This window comes from Notamacropus eugenii, chromosome 3, assembly GCF_028372415.1.
Source record: "Notamacropus eugenii isolate mMacEug1 chromosome 3, mMacEug1.pri_v2, whole genome shotgun sequence".
Lineage (NCBI taxonomy): Eukaryota > Metazoa > Chordata > Mammalia > Diprotodontia > Macropodidae > Notamacropus > Notamacropus eugenii.
Genome location: NC_092874.1, coordinates 275,371,329 through 275,381,102, shown reverse-complemented (window position 1 = coordinate 275,381,102; position 9,774 = coordinate 275,371,329). Strand labels below are relative to the sequence as shown.

Below are 9,774 nucleotides of genomic sequence, written 5' to 3'. Positions count from 1 at the left end.
AAACTATAATAGAAGGGCTAAAATGGAAATATAAATACAGGCCAAAAATAGATATTATAATAATAAAAGAAGTTCATTTTGCTTCTCCTTTCCTTTTCCCTTTGACTTTGGAAACTATGTCCCTGGAGGAACCTGAGTGTCTGTTCTCTATCTAGCGAGAGGTAAGTGGCATTGATAAATTGATTAGGACCATTACAAATTATGACAGCTAAATGGAATTACTGTGGGCCTAATGATCTTAGAAACTATTAAAAGCTTGGTTTAGCATGGACAGTAATATCTGGATTAATGAATCCCCTGGGAAAGAAATGTGTTTATAATGAAGTCAGTCATTAAAAAACAAAACAAAACCTTCATAAATCACACCAAGCAGAGTTAGAATATGTCATAGGGCTCAACAGTAAGAGAGGTTCTATAATCCATGACAAAAATGCTTCTGTGTATCCTTCAACTCATCCAGGTATGTTAGAAGGCAAACAGAACTTATCTGAAACAAGCTGAGGAAAGGAGAGTTTAATTGACTGTAGGCAGACCTGCCTTCTTCTTTGCCATTCTCCCCTCTCCCCCAATGACTAGCAGCTTTTTCCTTCCCATAGATGAAACAGAAAAGGGTCTAAGGTCAGTATTTCCATTTGCTAACCAGCTCTTTGATGCCATCTTAGTGTGAAAAAGTGTCCATGTGCTGCCTGAACCCAAATCTAAATTTTGAAATCTTTTCCTTCCTAAGTTTGAGTGTGAAGATTGTTTGTTGTTGTTAAGTTGTTTCAGTCTTATCAGAATCTTCATGATCCCCTTTTGGCGTTTTCTTGGCAACAATACTGGAATGGTTTGTCGTTTCCTTCTCTAGCTCATTTTATAGATAAGCAGTGTTAGACAACTTGCCCAGAATCAGCTAGGTGGCACAGGGGATAGAGTGCTGGGCTTGGAGTCAGGAAGACCTGAGTCCAAATCCAGCCTCAGACACAGACTAGCTGTGTGACCCTGGGCAAGTCACTTATCCTGTTTGCCTCAGTTTTCTCATCTGTAAAATGATCTGGAGAAGGAAATGACAAACCACTCCAGTATCTTAACCAAGAAAACCTAAAATGGGACCATGAAGAGCTGGGGACATGACTGAAAATGACTACATAACAAAAGCTGTTTATTAAATAACACTTTATGCAAAGCCCTGTACTAAGGCTTAGGGGTAAACAGAAAAATCAGGCAGGCCCTGCTTTCCAGGAGCTCATATTCTCATGGGGGAGACAACTCATGAAAGGTTTCAGGGGCAAGCAGAAAGATCTCATAGTCCTTGGGTTACAGCAGCAAAGCAGATGGTGATGCCTCTTCAAGAATGTGATGATTACTAGGCCCCCTCCCCCACTTTGCATCTGGCTTGTATTTACTTAATCTTTCTATATGTTGGAACTGATACCTAAACTCTTTGAGAACAGATTGGATTACTTTCATATTCCCAGTGCCTAGCACCTGGTAGGTGCTTAACAAGTGTTTTTTTTAATTGAGGGAAGGAACCATGTGACAGCACTGGAAATATTAAAGACTAAGTGTCAGAGGACCTGAATTTGAATTTCACTTCTGACATTTACTAAATAATGATCTTGGGCAAATCACTTCCCCTCCTTGGGTCTCCAGTCCCTCATCTGTAAAATCGGGGGTTGGCCTCTGGGGCCCATTCCAACTCTAGAGCTATGATCCTATAAATACAGCTTGGGACTGTCTCTGATTTAAGAGATAAGCTCTAAGAAAGACCTGGGACTCACAGAATTTAAAACTCTCAAGTCAGTCACACAGATATTCCATGAGCTACGAGGATTTGACCCCAAAGGCTTTCTGACTGCATTCTAATATTCTATTCATTATTCCATCCTACCTCAACCTAGCCTAGATATCTAAATCTAATTCTCTCCCTCATGGCTGTGAGAGCACCATGTAGATAATAGAGACTTGATAAATATTTATTGTTTTCAAGGTCACAAGTAGGGTGGTAGAAGACAGATTTAACTAGAATTCAAATTTTCGTTATTCTGTTGCCTTTCCCAATAAGACAATGCTATGTACTTCCAGGTAGAGCAGTGGATAAAGCTCCAGTCCTGGAGTCAAGAGAACCTTAGTTTCAATCTAGCCTCTGATATTTACTAGCTGTGTGACCTTGGGCAAGTCATTCAACTCTGATTGCCTCTTTTAAAAAAAGAATAAGATAATGGACCAAATTATTTCAGGATGTCAGGGTACCATTTGCAAGTGTCAACTCAGGTAACAAATGACCAAAGTTACAGAGGTTTTGCAACCACTGTTCACTCCAAAAATACCAAAGAGCTCACACAGGTTAAAAGCAAAAAGCTTTCTTTATTCCACTGGGGTAGAGAAATTAGACACATGTGTTGAGTCCTCCTCTTGTAGGAGACTCAAGGCAGTGGGACTAGACCTGGATTTATATATTTGTGACTAGACTAAGAATCAGGCAGTGTAGTGTAGCAACAGTAGTGAGAGACATGACAGCAACAGTGAGGCAAGATTGTCTAGTGAGAGAAGTCCATTCATAGAAGGGCTCCATATCTGGGCGTGCTGGTGCTTGCCTGAGTTCAGGAACCATCAGTTCTGTGACTTAGTTGCAGCAATGTTCATTCAGAGAGTGAGCACAAAGAATCGTCGTTATGCCAAGCTCAGGGCACAACTTGCTTGCTGGGCTTTAACGGTGGAAAATAGGGTGTCTCCTAATAGAGAGGAGTAAAAAGAGAGGGGCGGTCTTGATCCAGACACAAGTCAAATTTGTTAGAATAAAATTAACCTCAGGAGACTAGATTATTTTAGGGGGGAGGGTAAAGAATCATGCAATGTGATTTTTTTCACCAGTGAAAGACTTCTTAACCTTTTCTGTGTCATTGATCTCTTGTCAATGTGACCTCTTTTTTGGATAATATTTTTAAATGCACAAAATAAAATGTAAAGAATTACAAAGGAAACTGATTATATTGAAATACAGTTACATATATATATGTATATACATATTATTGTTGTTATTCAGTTGTTTTCAGTGGTCTGACTCATGATCCCATTTGGGGTTTTCTTGGCAAAGATGCTGGAGTGGTTTGCCATTTCCTTTTCCAGTTCATTTTATAGATAGAGAAATTGAAGCAAACAGGGTTAAGTGACTTGCTCAGAGTCACACAGCTGGTAAGTATCAGAGACCAGATTTGAATTCAGGTCTTTCTAGTTCCAGGCCTGGAGTTCTACCCACTGTCTATCTGTCTATCTGGTCTGATCAGTTCTGGTTGTTGTCCTTTGTTCTTGAAGAAGACCAAAATGACATCACTATACTGGGTTCAGGGTACAGTATGTCTGACTGTGACTGATCAGACCAATATAAGGCTGGAAGACTCTCCCAGATGTTGGGCACAAATAATATGTATGAACATTTGTAGTGGAGGTGTCTCTAAATTTGTGCATTCTCACATTTCTTTTGAGCTACTGCAAAACTGCTTTGCTCATAATGCACAGGACCTTCTTTGAGGTGGGTACACCATGCTGGTGTACCAGTATCATCCAATCAACCCCAAAGTTCTTCAGGGAGATCCTGAGGGTTAACGCTTCTGATCTGCACGTGAGCACTTGCCTTGTGTGAGTCCTCTATAAAATAGTCTTTTAGTTGGTATTCAAATAACATGGCCAGTCCATGGGGTTGTACCTTCTGCAGTAGAGTTTAAATGCTTGGCAGCTCAGCTCAAGAAAGGATCTCAATGTCTGGTATCTTGTCCTGCCAGGTGATCTTCAGAATCTTCCTAAGACAATTCAGATGGAAGTGATTCAGTTTCTTGACCTGGCTCTGGTAGACTGTCCCGGTTCCACAGGTTTACACCAATGACCATGTCTCTGTAGACCTTCAATTTGGTAGTCAGTCTAAAACCTCTTCACTCTCACACTTTACTTCAAAACCTCTCAAATACTCCCAATTACCTCTGGTAATGCATGTGTCAATTTCATCATCTGTATATATGTACATACCTGGAAAGTATATTGCCTAGGTAATTGAACTTATTCACAGCATTCAAAATTTCTCCATATGTTGTGACTAATGGTTCACATGTGGGTGATGTGGTGCTGGCTGATGGAGAACCTGTGCTTTCTTTGTGTTAATTGTTAGGCCAAAATTAGAGGCAGCTAGGTGGTGCAGTGGATAGAGCACCAGTGCAAGAGTCAGGAGGACCTGAGCTCAAATCTCACCTCAGACACTTGACACTCACTAGTTGTGTGACCTTGGGCAAGTCACTTAACCCCAATTGTCTCATCCTGGGTCATCTCCAGTCATCCTGATCAACATCTGGTCACTGGATTTAGATGGTTCTGGAGGAGAAGTGAGGTTGGTGACCTGCATAGCCCTCCCTCACTCAAAACAAAATTAAGTGCAAGTCATGTCATTATTTCTCTGATGGTGTGGTCTTCTTTGGCAATGAAAGATGAACACACACAGGCCTAAATTAGCACAAGCAACAGAAAAATGATCCATATTTTGTTGTGTCTCAGCCTTAGAGTCACAATCCATATGTCTATCTCTATCTATCTATCTATCTATCTATCTATCTATCTATCTATCTATCTATCTGTCTGTCTGTCTGTCTGTCTGTCTGTCTGTCTATCTGTCTATCTGTCTGTCTATCTATCCAAACATATATATATATATGTCTGTGTCTGTACACATACATAAAGATACACACACAATGACATATACCTCTCTAGGCCTCAATTTCCTTCTCTGTAAATTAGGGGTAAAAAAATGTGCTTACCTATTAGAAGGCTTTTCAGGTTCCTCTTAATGCTAGTACTTTCCCTTCAAAACATTAGAAAGATACCCTAACCCTCAGGAGCACTCCTAGAACCCTGAGGCAGAGATGGAGCCACCAGGGACATTGGGTTCTAGGTTGTTCCTTCCAGAAGTCGCTCCACCTCCCAGCTCAGGGAATTTTCACTGGCTGTCTTCCATACCTGGAATTCTTACCTAATTGGGCTGAACCTCCTGGCTAATTCCCTCTATTGATTATCTCTGCTTTATCCAGTGTCAGAGCTGTTTTCCTCCCTTAGAATCTAAATTTTTTACAAGGACAGGAACTGTTCTACCTTTCTTTGAATCCTCAGAGGTGAAATACAAGTACTCAGCCAACACATACTAGGTGTTTAATAAAAATTGTTTTTTGCTGTTTTTCCAGTCTCCTGACCCCATTTGGGGTTTTCTTGGCAAAGACACTGGAGTGGTTTGCCATTTCCTTCTGTAGCTCATTTTACAGATGAGGAAACTGAAGCAAACAAGGTTAAGTGACTTGCTCAGAGCTCACAGCTAGTAAATGTCAGAGGCTGGATCTGAACTCATGAAGATGAGTCTCCCTAACTCCAGGCCTGGCACTCTATCCACTGTGCCACATAACTGCCCAAAAGTTTGCATACTTGACTTGATTCAACTAGCTCACAGGGCTGTTGTAGGGATGAAAGGACAAAATCTGTCCAACATGCTTTGCAAACCCCGAAGCACTATGTCAATGTTAGCTACCATCATTATATAATTTGATTATGTACTCTGAGGTCTCTCTTAGTTCACGATCTATTATTTCTACGACCTAATAGATTTTCTAGCTGTGACCCTGGCCAAGTCACTTAACCTCTGTTTGCCTCAATTTCCTCAACTGTAAAGTGGGAATCATAATAGCACCTACCTTTTAGGGCTGTAGTGAGGATCAAATAGGATGTTTGTTAAGTGCTCTGGAAACTTTTGAGGGCTATGGAAGTGTTAGTTATCATAGCAGTCTCAGGCAATCTACAAACTAGAATTTCCCTTTTGCTACATCTGATATGTAATATTTGTCCAATGAGTTAATATGCTACTGGAGGAACCCATCTGTATCCATGTTAATGTTCTCACCATAAATGAACCATAAGGCAGACAGAAGTTGCAGCTAAAAGAGAAGGGGAAGGGAGAATAACATTGATTAAACATCTCCTGTGAGCCAAGCCCTTTATTAAGTCTATTTCAAGTACTTTCTCATCTGATCCTCACAACAACACTGGGTTATTATTTTCATCATCCCCATTTTACAGTTGTTATAAAGTTGTATTAGTGAAACCACAGGTCCTATACCCTCTTTCTGGGTGGTTGTGACTAGAGGGCTTGCAAATTCTCACAGAGCTGCCTAGATCAGAAAAGTCTGACCCTGAACCCTGGGCTTTAGACTCTCTTATTGGCACCAGTTCATTTGCTTGTCTCAGTTCTTGAATATGGGTGTCCCATAGCCCCACTGGTTACAGAACTAGACTGGGTATGGATTCAGTCTGACGTTCTAATTTGAGTCTGACCTCATTTTCTCAGGCAAAAATTACCTTCTTTACCAGGGAAATATTTTCCACAGTAACAGCAACATTGTGCAACGATCAACTGTGAATGACTTAGCTATTCTCTGCAATACAACGACCAAAGACAATTACAAAAGATGCAGGATGGAAAATGCTATCCATACCCAGAGAAACAATTAATGGACTCTCAATGAAGATTGAAGCAGAGTATTTTCTTTATTTTTTTCATGGTTTTTTTCTTTTGGTCTGTTTCTTCTTTTATAACATATGGAAATATGTTTCACATAATTGTACATACGTAACCTACATCAAACTGCTTACTGTCTTAAGGAGGAAGGAGGGGAAGGAAAGAAAAAATTTGGAACTCAAAATTTCATAAAAATGAATGTTTAAAATTGTCTTTACATATAATTGTAAAAAATAAAATACTATTGAAAGTTAAACAAAACATAAGAATTATCCTCCTCTCCCATCTTGGGATTTTTCTGATCACTGCTTTGTGGCAATCCTGTCCCTGGTAGGTTCCATCATCAAAATCTATGGTCAAGTGCATGAAAGGAAAGAAAGTTTATGAAACATTTGACAAGATTCTCCATATAAAGTCAACATTTGTCTTACTACTTAATAATTTTGGTGTGAAAATAGACATAGGATGAAAACCATATTGGAAAATATTCTTCAAAATCCGGAAATAAGAGGAGTCAGGGGCTTGTAGACCTGAGTTCAAATTCTGTCTGGGCAAGTTGCTTAATCTTAGTTTCCTTATCTGTAAAATGGGGATAATAATAGTACCTGTCCCATAGGGTTTTTGTGAGGATCAAATGAATTAGCAGTTGTAAAGTGCTCAGCACAGTCCTTGGCTATAATAGTCCTTATAGAAATGTTAGCCATTATTCTTATTCTTTCCTTCCATAAAATGTGATACTGTAATTATTATGTAATAATTGTAATTATGAATGCCCTTTCTTTTCGCCTTTGATTTCCTTGTGATCTATGCTTAGTAATGAGACCCCTGGATCAAAGCAGGTGAACACCATCATTTTTTAAAGCATAATTCCAAATTGCTTTCCAGAATGGTCGGACCAATTCAGAGCTCTACCAAAAGTTCATTACTATGCCAGTCTTTCAAAAGTCCCTCCAGCATTGACTATTTCATCTTTTGTCCACAAATACTTGTCTTATTTCCCCTTCTCAAGGATGACAAGATCCTTGAGGTCAGGGACCAAATTTTATTCAACTTTTTATTCCCTTTAATAACTAATGTAGTGTTTTATAAAAGTTAAAGCTATCATGTTCTCTCTCTCCATATATATGTGTGTGTATACAAACATACATACTACATATATATCCACAATTATATACACGTGTGTGTATTTGATGAATTGAAACACAATTTATTTTATTGAAAACTGGTTCAAATGGTTGGGGGCCAAAGGTAAGAGATTGAAAATAATTTTTTTTATTGCTGCTATACAGAGATTTTAGCTATAATGGCATTTATTATGACAGTTTTGACCTGTAAATTTCAGTTCCAGCATGCTAATTGGTTTCCTATTGGTGTGGGAAGCAGCAAAAGATTCCCAAATGCTTCAGAGTCTGAGACTTTTTTTTCTAAAATCAGAACACAAAGATTAATTATATACAGAGAAGAATTTATTTATCTTGTAGGCTCTAATTCAACATTTGATTTAAAGCAGGAGTTCTCAAACTTTTGTGTATTCTGCAACCTGTCAGCAGTCCACTGAAGCCTTACGTACTCCAAGAATCATGTAAAATACAGGGGATTGCCAAAAAACCCAATTCTATTGAAATACAGTTATCACAATCAACATATTTATCAAGTTCCCAGATCCCAAGTAAAGAAGTCCTGAGTGATGGGTGGCTGACAGTAATACATTTAGCATGGTTTAATCTTTTTTGAGGACCATCAATTTGCCAAACATTATCCACAAAAACAAAGGAATTGTGCTATTCACATCATACAATGAGAAAGGAAAATTTCCAGGAGAAAAATGATAAATAATCCCATACCTGTAAGAACACTGAAAGGAAAATCATCAAGATTCACTATGAATTCACTAATCTTCTTAGTAACTGGAATGTCTTTGTCTGAATCCAGTGGAGTGCTAACTTTTTGTTTTTCTTGTTTCATTATCCCAAGGATTAGAAATGGGAAACATATATAAGATCTGGGCAACTTATCTTACCTTCCAGTTCTGAGAAACAAACAAGCCAACCAGTTAAACTTCCTGATGTTACGGTAGTGGCCTCTGGTGTATTTTGCTCTTTACCTCACGGAAGCACATTGGGAAACTGACATGTTGTTTGCCTTGGAACTTGTTAAAGATGGGAAGCAGAGGATGGAATTTGTGGAGAAACAGAATCCCAGAATCAGATAGGTCATTTAGTGCACTACACATCCCACCGCCCCCCCCCCCCCCCACTCAAAAGGATAGATGAACTGCCCCACTTCTCTGCTCACTTGATTTTCCAGGTACATTTTAACAGCACTAGTAAATATGAGAATATATAATTCTAACACAATTAATTAGAACCAAGAGAAATGATTCTTTCTTGTATTAATAACTAATTACTGTATTGAAACCCCTTTCCCCTTTCTTTTTTTCTACTTCCCCATGCAGAAAACAACTAGTGTGAGAAATTTTAGATGATGACTTACCTAGGCCAAGAACTAATCAAATAGTAAAAGAAATTCTAAGTTTGGGCTAAGAGGAGGATTCCTGCTCATTCTGTAAGGTGTCCCCTTATCGGACAAGTGATATGGTAATTGATAAGTCTCTTTGACCAAGACTGGGGTGATCCAAGTCACTTACCTTAAGACTCTCATTAGAATGAGCCCACACCTCATTATAATATTCATTTTCTCATTGATTGTTAACCAATCAGAGTTGGTGTTCACCCTCAGGAATATCCGCTCTTCTATGAACCTATAAAGTGTGAACCCACCACTGTAAGGAATCTTTTAGCTTTCAAGAATGCCACTATCATCTTTTTATTAATAAACCTGCCAGCCTTATTAATAAAATGATTAAATTAAATTAGCCACAAATTATGTCTCTTGAACTTTTTTAATGCCAGAGAACAAATCAATTAACCAATCAATCAACATGCATTTATTAAGCTCCTATGATGTGCAAGGCATGGTGCTGGATGCTGACGATTTCTCAGAGATTATATTTTAAAAACAAATGCATCTCATCTACTCAAGAAGTAGCACAGGGGTTCTTAAACTGGGGTACACAGACTCTCTTGGGGTTCATAAACTTGGATAGGGAAAAATTTGTATCTTAATTGCAATAAAATTTATTTCTTCTGTAATCCTATATATTCTATTTAACCTGGGGAAAAAATTACATCTGTACTTTAAAGTAATTGTCTTCCTTTGTAATCCTGTGTATTTTGTTTTATGCATTTGAA

At 38.6% G+C, this 9,774-nt stretch overlaps 1 long non-coding RNA gene across 1 annotated transcript; it reads right to left on the bottom strand.

Annotated features, from left to right (window-relative positions):
• Positions 1-2,326: 2,326 nt before the first annotated feature.
• LOC140534485 (uncharacterized) lies at positions 2,327-9,147 on the bottom strand. The gene is made up of 3 exons (XR_011977338.1): positions 9,017-9,147; positions 8,544-8,672; positions 2,327-2,714 (listed from the first exon to the last, which is right to left on the bottom strand). It is a non-coding gene; the product is annotated as an uncharacterized lncRNA (long non-coding RNA).
• Positions 9,148-9,774: the final 627 nt, after the last annotated feature.